The sequence below is a fragment of the Elephantulus edwardii genome, unplaced genomic scaffold (assembly GCF_000299155.1).
Source record: "Elephantulus edwardii isolate Elephantulus edwardi_28Jun2011 unplaced genomic scaffold, EleEdw1.0 scaffold00081, whole genome shotgun sequence".
Taxonomy (NCBI): Eukaryota; Metazoa; Chordata; class Mammalia; order Macroscelidea; family Macroscelididae; genus Elephantulus; species Elephantulus edwardii.
This window is the reverse complement of record NW_006399831.1, coordinates 6,103,140-6,115,570: the sequence shown is the minus strand read 5'-3', so window position 1 is coordinate 6,115,570 and position 12,431 is coordinate 6,103,140.

Genomic DNA, 12,431 nt, shown 5'->3' with positions numbered 1-12,431 from the left:
AATTGGGATGGGAGTGTGGGAGACAGTGCAATTGGCACAGGACAGAGCGGAGTTTAGGGCTGTTGTACATAGGGTCGCTATGAGTCGCAAGCGACTCGTGGGCACATAACAACAAAACAACAACAATCTGATCTTTGTCTTGGAGTCTGCACAGGCCCAATCAGCATTTTTCATCCCATTTTGTGTGTGGTTGCCAGTATATGGCAGTGAATAACACTTAATAGGTTATTTAAAAACAAACAAACAAAAACACACCAAAAAATGGGTCCTCAAAAGAGTGGGAGGAGGTAAATTACCTAACACTAAAGCTGGTCCTTCTTAGATTTATTCAATGGGAAAAGAAGACTTTATCTTTTTGTTATTATGAGGCATTACACTCTTTTTTCCCCCCAAAGTTATTGTCAGTTTTTAATAAGAGAAATACTAATCTAGGTAATGAGGGATTTCTAACTTTCTAGTATATTGCCAGCTCTTCACCCCAGGACAATACATTGACTAGGAAAGCAGCTATCCCTTAGCTTGGAAAACTGCCTTTACGTTTAATTGGCTCCTAAAGGCAGGCATTGGTGAGAATAATTGACAAACCAAAGCCGGGCTCCGGGGTCCGTGGACAGGGTGATATCTGTACCCAGGGGGAAGAGTACTCCAGCTTGGCATTGGTGTTGGAATGTTCCGCTTCATTTTTATGTTCTACGTATGGTAATCAAGAGTCCCATTAAAGTAAAGAATGAAGTGTGGTAGTCTGTTGTTTATTATGCATTGGGATCATTGCTATTTGCCTTTTCAGTAATGGTGATTTCTTTTTTATGGGGGAGAATTACAGATATTTCCAAGGAAACTCTTACCTTGAGAGGAATCAGAAACTGCTGTACCTTCAGGCAACACTTAAGGTGGACACAAAAAGACATGAGGTTCTTACTGACAAGAAAAATGATTGATAAGTGTGTTCTGAGAATGTCACGAAAACATTAGAAAACCCAAGAAAAATATTCAGTGGAATCAGCTCTATGCAAATAACTATCAAAATTTGCATATTTCCTTTTCCTGCTTCATACTTTAAGAGGCCCCAGGTGGTGCTGAAAGAAGAGTGCAGTTTGCTTTGGGATTCTGTGAAAATTTGTGTCTTTTGCTCGTTTACCAGCTGTGTCAAATATGGTAAATGATGGCTGACTGGTGGAACTCTCCAACAGAGGAAAAAAAAGGGGAAAGATTGTTTTAAATCCAGGTTCTGACAGTCATATATAGTGAATGATACATGGTCAACTAGAAGAAATATGTCTTAGCTCTAAGCCTAGGCTTTAAGTCTAAACCATGTCTGGGACTTTCTCCATGTTGAAAATAAAATCAGTGTTAAAAGTCACATACTTAGGTACAATAAAGCATAGGGAAAGGGAAGAGATGGATAATAGAGAAAATAGAACTTTGTTCTCTTTTATATAGACTAAAGTAAGTAGAATGAAAGACTTTCCATTGGTGTACTTTAATAAAGGAAATTAGGCACAGACTGGACCAGGAAGAACTGTCTAATTCACTCAGCTCAGTACAAAACAAGGCAGAATAACAAAGAGTATACCTTGTTCAAAGTTTAGGAGAAAAATTAAAGATACACTTACTAAAATGTAGGGTTTGTCACAGGATTTTTTTTTCTTTGCAATGTTTTATCACCAATATAATATGAAAAGTACTAAGCACACAAATTGCAAAAGAAAATTGATATAATTCTATACAACACGGTAGATATTAATAACAGTTCATTTGGAAATCATTTTTTCTAGCTTATCTTTCACTTCTTTTAAAAAATACTAGTTTATTGTGCCCTCATTAGAAACTCACATAGCAAATTCACACTTAACAATGTAGAAATTGTACAATTTGGTTGTATTTTTTTACAATGTGTCATAATTTTCTTTTTCTTTCCATTCTGGTTGTACTATTTTTAGTAGTCTGGTGGCATACCGGGTGAGCAGTTTCACTACCAGCTCAAAGACAGACAGTTCAAACCTATGAACCCTGTTCTGTCCTGAGCCAGTCTCACTATTCTGACACAGCAATCCCCGTTGCTCCAGTCACAGTATCCATCTCATCTGGGCTCTTCCTTTCTTGTGCTGTCCCCTCTACCCTTCCAATCATGATGTCCTTCTCCAAGGACTGCTCCCTCCTGGCCATGTGCCCAAAGTATGTGAGATGGAGTTTCAAAATCCTAGCCTCAAAGGAGAAATTTGATTTCAACCTTTCCAGGACAGACTTGTTTTCTTGGCGTTCCATGGTATGTCCAAGATTCTTCTCCAGCACCACAATTTGAAGATTTCAAGTCTTATTCTGTCATCTTTAGTCATTGTCCAGCTCTCTGAAGCATAATAGGTATTGTGAAGACCATGGTCTGAATTAAGTGCACCATAGTCTCTGGGCTGTCATCGTTGCTTTTTAGTACTCTGGAGAAGTCTCTGACAGCAAATTTTCTCAGTGATATTGGTGAAACAATTACTGAAGCTATTGAGAGTATTTTGAGTGTCATAACAGTATTAGGATAATTTTATGATATATTATTTCAAAATATACATTTTAGTACATATAGAACTCTGGTAGCCTAGTGTTACGAAGCTGTGATGCAATCCTAAAGGCACATGGTTCAAATTCACCAATTGTTCTATGGGAGAAGGATGGACAATCTCCTCCCATCTTCTGGGGGGGTCATTTAAGGGCTGGTTTGACTCAAAGGTACATACTAATGTGGAGCAAAAGACCTTATAAGAATTATTTTCTGAAAATATTTAACTTCTATGCAAATGAAATTTGTGTTAGTCTAAATGTAATTCTAAACATTTATTTGCATAATAGAGTTTCATTGTTTCAAATGACATTTCCTATAACTTGGGGAGATTGTACAAGAAGTGTCAAAGGATTTATATGTAATTTAAAGCCCTTTGCTATTTATTCTACTGCTATAACTTGTGAATGGTATAAATGGTTAAATCACCTAACTATTATTGTAAAGGTTTACCTTTGAAATCACCAAGGAGCACCTCAGAAGAGAGGTCTGAAGATATGATTCTAAAGACCACAGATAATTTCTATAATAACAAGGGGGGGGGTAGATACAAGTATCTTCTTTCTAAATAATTGTTACACTTGAAGTTTCATATGAAAATAGGATTATTTTCCATAGAAGGTGTTTATCTTTAATTTCTACTTTTAGGACTATAGACATTGGCTATGGAAAGCCTCCATAGATTTCAAAACTAGAGATGATACACTTTTTCAAGAATTTTAATAGTTTCCAGCAGCCCTACTTCAATATCCACGGGTTATTTTTATTTTGTGGTCACTTACCAGCAGAACCTACTGCTTATGCATTAACACTTTTCCAGTTTACTCAAGTCAAAGAATGAGTGAACATCATACAGGTAACACTGGGCACAGTCAGCCCCCACGGTGGGTCCCAGGAGTACATGCAAACAAATGCTTCTGCTCCTCTGTTGCTCCTGCTCTTGTTGTTTTTTCTGTTGCTGTCACCTTTGATGTTCTGACAATGCCACTACCATGCTGGATCTATAGCATGACCCCTTTACTAACTCTACACCCCACAGTGTTGTAACTGTCCTAGGCATGCACCACGCAAGCCCAGTAGCCTGACCAGCTGCTCTATTTGTGTTGTCATTGGGGTACAGCACCTCTTCTCATGCACGAACTCCACTGTACCAACAGACAGCACTTAACAAAACACAGGTCCAAAGAGCAAATCAGTGAAAGGGGATACATTAAATCAAACACAAGGCCCCTTTTTTCAAAGGCTTGGAGCGATTGCACAGGATATATGCCTCTGGAGCTGACTCTGCCTCTGGTATTTACATGCATACATTTAAAAATAGCTATTCCGTTCTATGTAGTTAAAGGTAAGTAGCCCTGATAGCACAGTGATCAAGCACCTAACTATTAGCCGAAAGGTTCAAATCTACCAGATACTCCAAAGGAAAAAGATGGAGTAGTCTGTTTGATGAGTGATTTACAGCTGTGGAAAGCCTGTGGGTCAGTTTTGCTCTGTCCCAAAGGAAAGTTGTTATTGTTGTTAGGTGTAATCACATTGACTAAAACTCACAGTGACCCTATAGACAACATAACTGAACCTTGCCTTACCCTCCATGAGAGCAAAATATTAAGCCTCCCACGTGCTAAATTAAATCTTAAAAAGAAAACAAAGATTTCCTTACCACTGATGGGGGTTTTGGTTTAGTTTTGGTTATGGGTGTGTGTGTGTTTATGAGAGGGGGTGTTTTGTCTCTTCCCCCCCCCCCCAAAAGAGGCTGGTCTTATTTGGAAAACACAGGTAATTCGGCCTAATTTTTAATTGAGTACTTCCTCCAAATATCCAGGAGATAGTTTTCTTATTACAGACTACGAGGGCGTATTTTAAAAGAACCCATGTTCTCATTGTGTGTGGAATATTATTGTAAAATAATGTGATCTTGTGCTTTTTCAGCAATAAGAAGTTGTATAGTTATTTCTTGTAGCTTACAGTATGAGCTAGCGGAAAGTCTGCCCAAGATTGTAGCTAGCTGTGGTTTCAAACGGCAAAACTGCTGTAGGATTTAGCAAACTAAAACTAAGAAAAAGACTGAGCGAGAGGGTGTTGATTCCAACACTGCATGAAAAGAGAAAGAGAGAGGGTGAAGATTTGCTATGCATATTATGAGTCTCAACTGATAAATAAATATTTTGTAACTTTAATGATCTTGAATAAAAAAATCACTTCCAAAATGGGCAACTTCGAAACATCTCTCCCAATTCTTATAAGAGCTTAAGTAATATTAAACCCAACCCAGGATCTTTATAAAGGAGCAAATATTACCCTGTATGGTTGTAGTTAGTTTTAGGAAACAACATACTTTATATATAAAATTGTACATAAATCCAAAATCCAGGTTATTTTTACCAGTAAAGTTATCATGTAGTTTTCAGCTATTTCATTATTTTCTATAGTTTTACTATTTTTTGTTTCTATTTTGTAAGAACAAAAGAAAAATAACCCTAGCCTGACCTAAAGTCTTAGTTTTCTAGTGAAAAATAAAAATACGTTCTATTAATTTGAGAAAAGATACATGATGAAATAAAAAAAAAAATTGAATTTTTTTCTTTATGAAGCATTCTACAAAGGAGATACTTTTAAAATTTTATCATCGATAAACATGTTCTCATTGGTAACATCAGATTTATCATAGGGAGAAAAATTTTTGTCAAATCTATGGCCTTTTTGGATCAATAAAAATAGCCAAGGTTTTATTGGAAACAGAAAAGGAGTTATAAAATTTCACCTTTCCCTGGCCTCAGTTTAAAATTTAGCTATTTGGTTTCTTTCATAAACCAAGAAGATCCTAAACTCACAGTATATATCAACTTACAGAACTATTTATTAGGTTCTGTGGACACTACACCAAGCCAATATTTTTGAAATTTGAGTCAGCATCTAAAATAGCCATTCTAAGAAAGCTGCATCTTGCTGTAGAACATCAGATCGCACAATCTTTTAACTCCTGATGTGAATTCCATTTCAAAAATTTACAGATCTTGTGTTCTGCATCTGTGTCAATTAATTGGACAACTTACTTCAAAACTTTGGAAAAGATACAAAGTGATACAAAATACAGTTTCTAAAGAGAATCCAAGCTAGAATATTTTTCAGTTAAAGACAAATTCAAATAGTAACTTTTAAATGAAATGCAGCACATAAAATAAAAGGTTTAAAAGCAATGGTTTTAATAAAGGCTCATTATAAACTGTGATTTTTGGCAAGTATATTCATTAGTATGTTAAACTATAAAACCCACATATTCAGAGGGCAAACAGTCTTCTCTTTGTGGAACCAGAGAATGGAGAGTGGAGGCAGGAAAGACCTATTTCAAACTACACTAATAAATTTTTACAGAGTCCTTTCAAGTACTTGCCAAAACATGAGACAGGCTTAGGAGAATTCTTGGCTGCAAATTAATCCATAATAAATTGATGGATATCGTCACTTGATTTTATGCTTTCCATGGTTTGTAATTTGGGAGGCGTTACAGTTGATAATATATTTGATTCAATAAGAACCCCTTTTGTTAATTTAGTATAATCATAGAAGTAAATTATTTACAAAGTAAATGAGAAATATTTGCTATCTGTTGTTATTAAGCACCATCGAGTTGCCTGTGATTCATAGCGATCCTATGTACAACTCTGAAGCCTGCCCTGTCCTGAACCAGTCTCACTGACTCTGACACTCCTACCCCAATTACTGTATCAATCCGTCTCATCTGAGGTCTTCCTCTCTTGCACTGTCTCTCCACCTCTCCAAGCATGATGTCCTTCTCCAAGGACTAGTCTCATCTGGCCATGTGCCGAAAATATGTGAGGAGTTTCAAAATCTTAGTCTCCAAGGAGAAACTTGGTTTCAACATCTCCAAGACAGACTTACTTGTTTTCTTGTTGGCCCATGACATGTTCAAGACTCTTCTTTAGGTCTTCTACAACTCAACAGCATCAATTTTTTCTTCTGTCATCCTTAGTTATTGTCCAGCTCTCTGATGCATAGCAAGTAAACTGGATCAGGTGTACTTTAGTTTCTAAACTGGCATCATTGTTTCTCAATACTCTGGAGAGGTCCCTGACAGCAGATTTTCCTGGTGCAATTCGTCTTTTAATTTCCTGACTGCTGGTGCCAAGAGTGTTGATTGTGGAGCCAAGCAACTGTAATTGTTAACAACCTCAATCTTCTTTCCATCTATCATGGTGCTGCCAATTGACCCAGTGGTGAGAACCTTTGTTTGCTGTTGTAGTCCCCAATGTTTTATATATACAAACTCAGTAATTTGCAATACTAATTTATAAACATAGTTATTGTGCACCATCAAGTTAAAGCAGACCCATAGATGACCCTTTGGCAGGTTTTCAGAGGCAAGTAATTGCACAGGAGGAGATGATTACTCAACTTTATTCTTCCAAGCTGCTGGTGAACTTGGATGACACATCTTTGGGTTGCAGTGCCGCTTCTAGCCACTTGGCGGCCAGAGAGCTCTAGAGAACATATTATATGAGAAGCACCATTTTAGGTGCTTGAGATACTTCAATGAACAAAAACACTATTAACATCAATCATGAGACAGTCATGTTGGAGCTGAATTTTAATAGAAGATGAGGATATTAACACATTCTTTAAAATAAAAACTTATTTTCTGGGGTTACATGAGCTGATTATGCAATCCTGTTATTTTAAAATATTAAGATATAATGAAAGAATTTTAACCATCATGACTTTCTTTCTCCACCACCGCCATCTCTTGGAATCCATTAAGGGCTATGTTTTAAGAAATAGATTGTTAGGCCTTTCTTCTGAGGCACTTCTGGGTAGGCTCAAACTGCTAACCTTCCATTTAGTGGCCAAATGTATCAACTGCTTACACCACCCAGGGACTCTCCTCTCATGACTTTCTTATGAAACATAATTCAGTACTACAGGTTTTTGTATAGATAAGAATGTAATTAGAATTTAGTCAGAGCACATTATTCTATGACTGTTGTTGTTGTTGTTGTTTTTAGCTGGTTTTGATCTGGCTCTGACTCACAGTAACTGAGTGTACAATAAACTACTGCCCATTGTTGTATCATCCTTATGATCCCTGGCATGTTTGAGTTCACTATTGCAGCCATTGTGTATTCGGTGTGCCTTTCAACTTGGGCATTCATTTTTTAACACTGTATTAGTAAATATTATGTTATCATCTGTAATGTTAGTCTAAAAGTTAGATTTTATTAGCCATTACAGTTATGCCCTTCAGGTCTCAATCTACCTTAACTGTAGGCACATGATCTTGCAAAGCATCAACAGCTGTGGGACTAGGATAAGAGAAAGAGTGCTTCCCAAACTGAGGAGCAAAATTTGTGGGGAAAAGACTTTAGGAGTGAGCAAGTCCCTGGTATTAAAGACTGTGGCATTACTCTGGAGAACACTACTTTCAAAAATATATCTCTGGAACTTTCTTCCTTGTTTTGCTCTGAAAGTTTCACTGAAATCTATCATTGGGATCCTTGTTGCCATTTCAAATGCCAGTGGCACAGTTTCCAGCATTACACCAAGATACAAGCCACAAAAGCACAACAAACTGATAAATGAGTATGGGTTCAACTGTTATCTACTGCCGATGTAAAGACAAGTGTTGATTAAATGGCCATATTATGTTCTGTGAAATAGAACTTAGTATAATTTGGACATTGTGATAATACATATTGTTACAGGTAAGGAGTCCACTGCATAGTTGTATTTTCAAAGCCTATTATAAGAAAACTTTATGGGAGTCCACTAGACAAAGTCCAAGAGCTGTATTCACTGGATACAGGAGGATGGCTTGCTGGTGGGGAGGTGGATTCTGTGGGGGCCACACTGGCAGCCTGAGCAGGACTTTGAGAATGTCCAGGGGACACATGGGAGTGGGAAGAAATGTGGCCATGAGGATTAGTGTTGTTTATGTTTATGATGGCAGTCCTGACTGTTACCACTCAGTTAGTGTGGCTTCTCCATGATCATGTACTAAGACCAGAGCCCTGGAGAGCAGTGGGTGAGCTGGGCAGTATAGCTAATACCCATAACAGGAGTAGAGGAATGAAAAGATGCACAGCTATTTGGTGGGTCTGGGGGAAAGAAGAGGCTTTTTGGAAAGTGGAGTGCACCTAGGGACTGTTGCTCTTTAACTCTGAGGGTCTGATGTCTTCATAGCCAATAGTGGGAAATAATCAATGAAAGGAAAGCTTCAATCCCTTTAAAAACAAACAACAAAAACCATTTATACAATCAGATGATGTGTAAAAAGAGGTTAAGCAATAAGAAAACTTCAAACTCAAACTGATTGTCATGGAGATAGAATTAACTCATAGTGACCCTCCAAACAGATTTGTTGGAGGCTGTGAATCATATGAGAGTAGATTGTCCACCTTTTCCCCTCCAGAGAACCACAAATAACTACAAATTGCCAGAAAGACATTACCTATGGGTTAGCCGCACAACTTCCTACCAACTGTTGTTGTTGTTGTTATGTGCCGTAGAGTTGTTTGCGACTCATAGCGACCCCATGTACAACAGCCCTAAACCGTGCTCTATCCTGTGCCAATCTCATTGCCTCTGACACATCCATCCCGATTACCCCAGTCACTGAATCAATCCACCTCATAGAGGGTCTTCCCCTCCTGCGCTGTCCCTCTACTCTACCCGGCATGATGTCCCTCTCTAAAGACCTGTCTCTCCTTACAACATGTCCAAAGTATGTCAGACAAAGTCCCAGAATCCTTGCCTCCAAGGAGCAGCCTGGTTTAATCCTCTCTACGATGAATCTATTTGTTTTCTTGGCAGTCCATGGTACATTCAATACTCTTCTCCAGCAACTAGGCCACCTGTAAAATGATTTGGACGTTTAAAGGGAATTAAGACTGCAAAGTTAAGTGGTTTAAAACATGTTTATTTTCTCTCCAATTGCTTCAGTAACACCAGAAGAAAATAACAATTGCAGGTATCATCATAGCAAAACTGAGACTCATCCTTTGCATAAAAAAGAAAGCCTTAACTTTGACTTGGACAAATCCACTGTAAAGATATTCTTTAAAGTGCCAAAAGGGTGTACTTGACTCAAGCTATGTTATTTTCATGTGCATGTGAAAATTGGACAATGAATAGAAAAGGCTCAAGAACTTAAAACTGTGTTAGAGAAGATAATTGAATGGTCAAGAGTCTTGAATATGGTGTGGACTTCCAAAGCCCAGACAAATCTGTCTTGGAGGCAGTGCAACAAGAGAGTTCCATGGAGGCAAAAATGGAACAATGAGTTTCACACACACTTTGGTATGTTGTCAGAAAAGCTCGGTCCTTGTAAAAAAGACATTATGCTGGCAATGGTGGGGAGTCAGAGAAGGAGAGGAAGACGCTCAATAAAATGGATTAACGTAGCAACTGTTGCAGCAATGAGTCCGAGCATGTCAGACATTGTGGGGATGGGGCAAGACAGGGCAAGGTTCCAATCTGTTGTTCAAGGGGTCACTGGAAGTTGTTGTCAACCACACCTAACAACAACAACTCTTGTTACTGAAGCAAAAGAAGCTTGAAGAGGATGATTTAGAGCCAAGATCCATCACATTTTAGGAGGAAAAGATAATGTTCCAGGAGAGACAGCCTTGGAATGAAAAGTGAAGGCTCAAAATATCCCAGAAGCTTGGAACAGGAAGACACTCACCTGTCTCAGCATCTCACAGAGGAGGAGAGGCTAAATTTAGAGATCATTTCTCTTATCTGCTCCTCTCAGAGGGAGACGAACTGGCTGCGGGGCTAATCACTCTCCAGGGTCCCAGCTCATGGTTAAGGATTCCCACTCCAGTTGAGGGGCTGTGTACAGACTCGTGTCAATTTGGCATTGCTCTGGTTTTATCTAGGCAATGATACTTGACTTTCCGCCTGTCTTAACGGAGTACAAACGTAGAATGTTTTCAGTCTTCTCATGACTGAGAATTGATCTTTATTCCCTGTCAAGATAACTCAATGAAATAAAGCTTTGTTTCCCAAAGCACACAGTAATCATGAGAATGTTTACATTTATTTCTGTTTCTAGCTGTTGTGCCTTTGCCTCTGGCATCCAGGGTAGCCGACGTGGGCTGCATGCTTTCTTGTGCTGCAGGATTTATATCTTCACACAGGTATAAATGGGCTGCAACGACAGAGACAAAGCTTCGCTCGCTTGGTGCTCTCACAAATATGAATTGTTGCTGGAGGGTGAGGGACTGGCTCCTGCCATTCAGCTTCTGAACACCATTATCGTCTTTTCTAAAATAAAGGATAATATTCTTTCATAATAGTCCATTTGGAGAGTCAAGCCCTTTCTGTGTGTTAAATTTCCTCTGCTTTTCTCTAGAATAGCACATATGTAAACAGACATAATACAATATATAGCTAAACTAGCAGGTAGGTATATATACATATATATGCTTATATTAGTGATAATATAATCCCTAACACATCAAATAGGCCACATCCAAGTTCAGTGAAGTGAAGGAAAGGACCATTCCAAGGAAAGAAAATGCTGATCGCTTTAGCCTCTTTCTGGTTTTCAATCAGAGTTCTTCTGGCTCATTGGTTGAGCTCATTGGCCAGGAATGAGAGAAAAGAGCAAGTAACTGCTGGTAATTGTTCTGTTCTGCAAAATATCAATGGAACATCAGAAAGATTAATTGCAGAAGCACTGCATCTTGTCTACTGTGGTGTTGACTGGCTGAAACTAAACAGTTGTGCTACTGAATCACACTGAAAGGGTTTCTGGCTGCCTGGTCCTTCACCCCAGCCCACATCCAAAAGAGGAATGAAAAAACACGGTGGCATAGGGCTAAAAAAATGTGAACATAAGTCCAAAAAAAATCAAATCTTATTCAAATTGGATCCATATTCAATTAATTTTAGAACCCCGAAAGGCCTAGATGGCACAAGGCTGTGCACAAGCTCAATAGGTCAGGGGAGGGTGGTCATATATACACATTTTCAGAGTGAAAATGCCATAAACTGAGATCCTGACTCAACCACCTGACCATTGTTTCATCTCCGGCAGGTCACTAACACTTTTCAAACCTTCATATCCAAATCTCAATCTGTAAATAAAAATGCACACCTGAGGTTTAAGACAAAGTAAGCTGATATCTTTTTAAAAGTCTGCAAGATACACTGTGGTTTGTTTTTGCTATGTGTCTTTTAGTCAAGGCTCTGGACCCTGCCTTATCCTGAGCCAATTTCATTGGTTTCAACACATCCACCATTACCCCAGTTACGGTGTCATTGCATCCAGAGTCTTCCTCTCTGAATCTATCACATACAGAGTCTTCCTCTCTTGTACTGTCCCTCTACCCTTCCAAGAATGATATCCTTTTCCAAGGACTAGCAACATGCTCTAAATATGAAAGACAGACCCTCAGAATCCTTGCTTACAAGTAGCAGCTTGGTTTCTTTCACCTTCTTCATGACAGATATATCTGTTCTGTTCTGTTTACAGTATGTTTAATGCCCATATCCACCAATACAACTCAAAGGCCTGGATTCTTCTGTCATTTTTAGTCATCCAGCTCTCTGATGCATAGCAAAGTAATTATAAAGACCATGGTCTGTATCTGATGCACCTTAGTCTCTAGACTGAAATCATTGCTCTTCAGAACCCTGGAGAGATCCTTGATAGATTTTCCTAATGCAATTCTTCTTTCCATTTCCTGACTGCTTGTGCGAGAGTGTTGACTATGGACCCAAGCAAGCTGAAATTGTTAACAATCTCAATTATTTATCTATCATGTTGACCAAGGAGGATAGAAGGAGAATTGATGCCTTTGAGCTGTGGTGCTGGAGAAGAGTATTGAGAGTACCATGGACTGCTAGGAAAACAAACAGA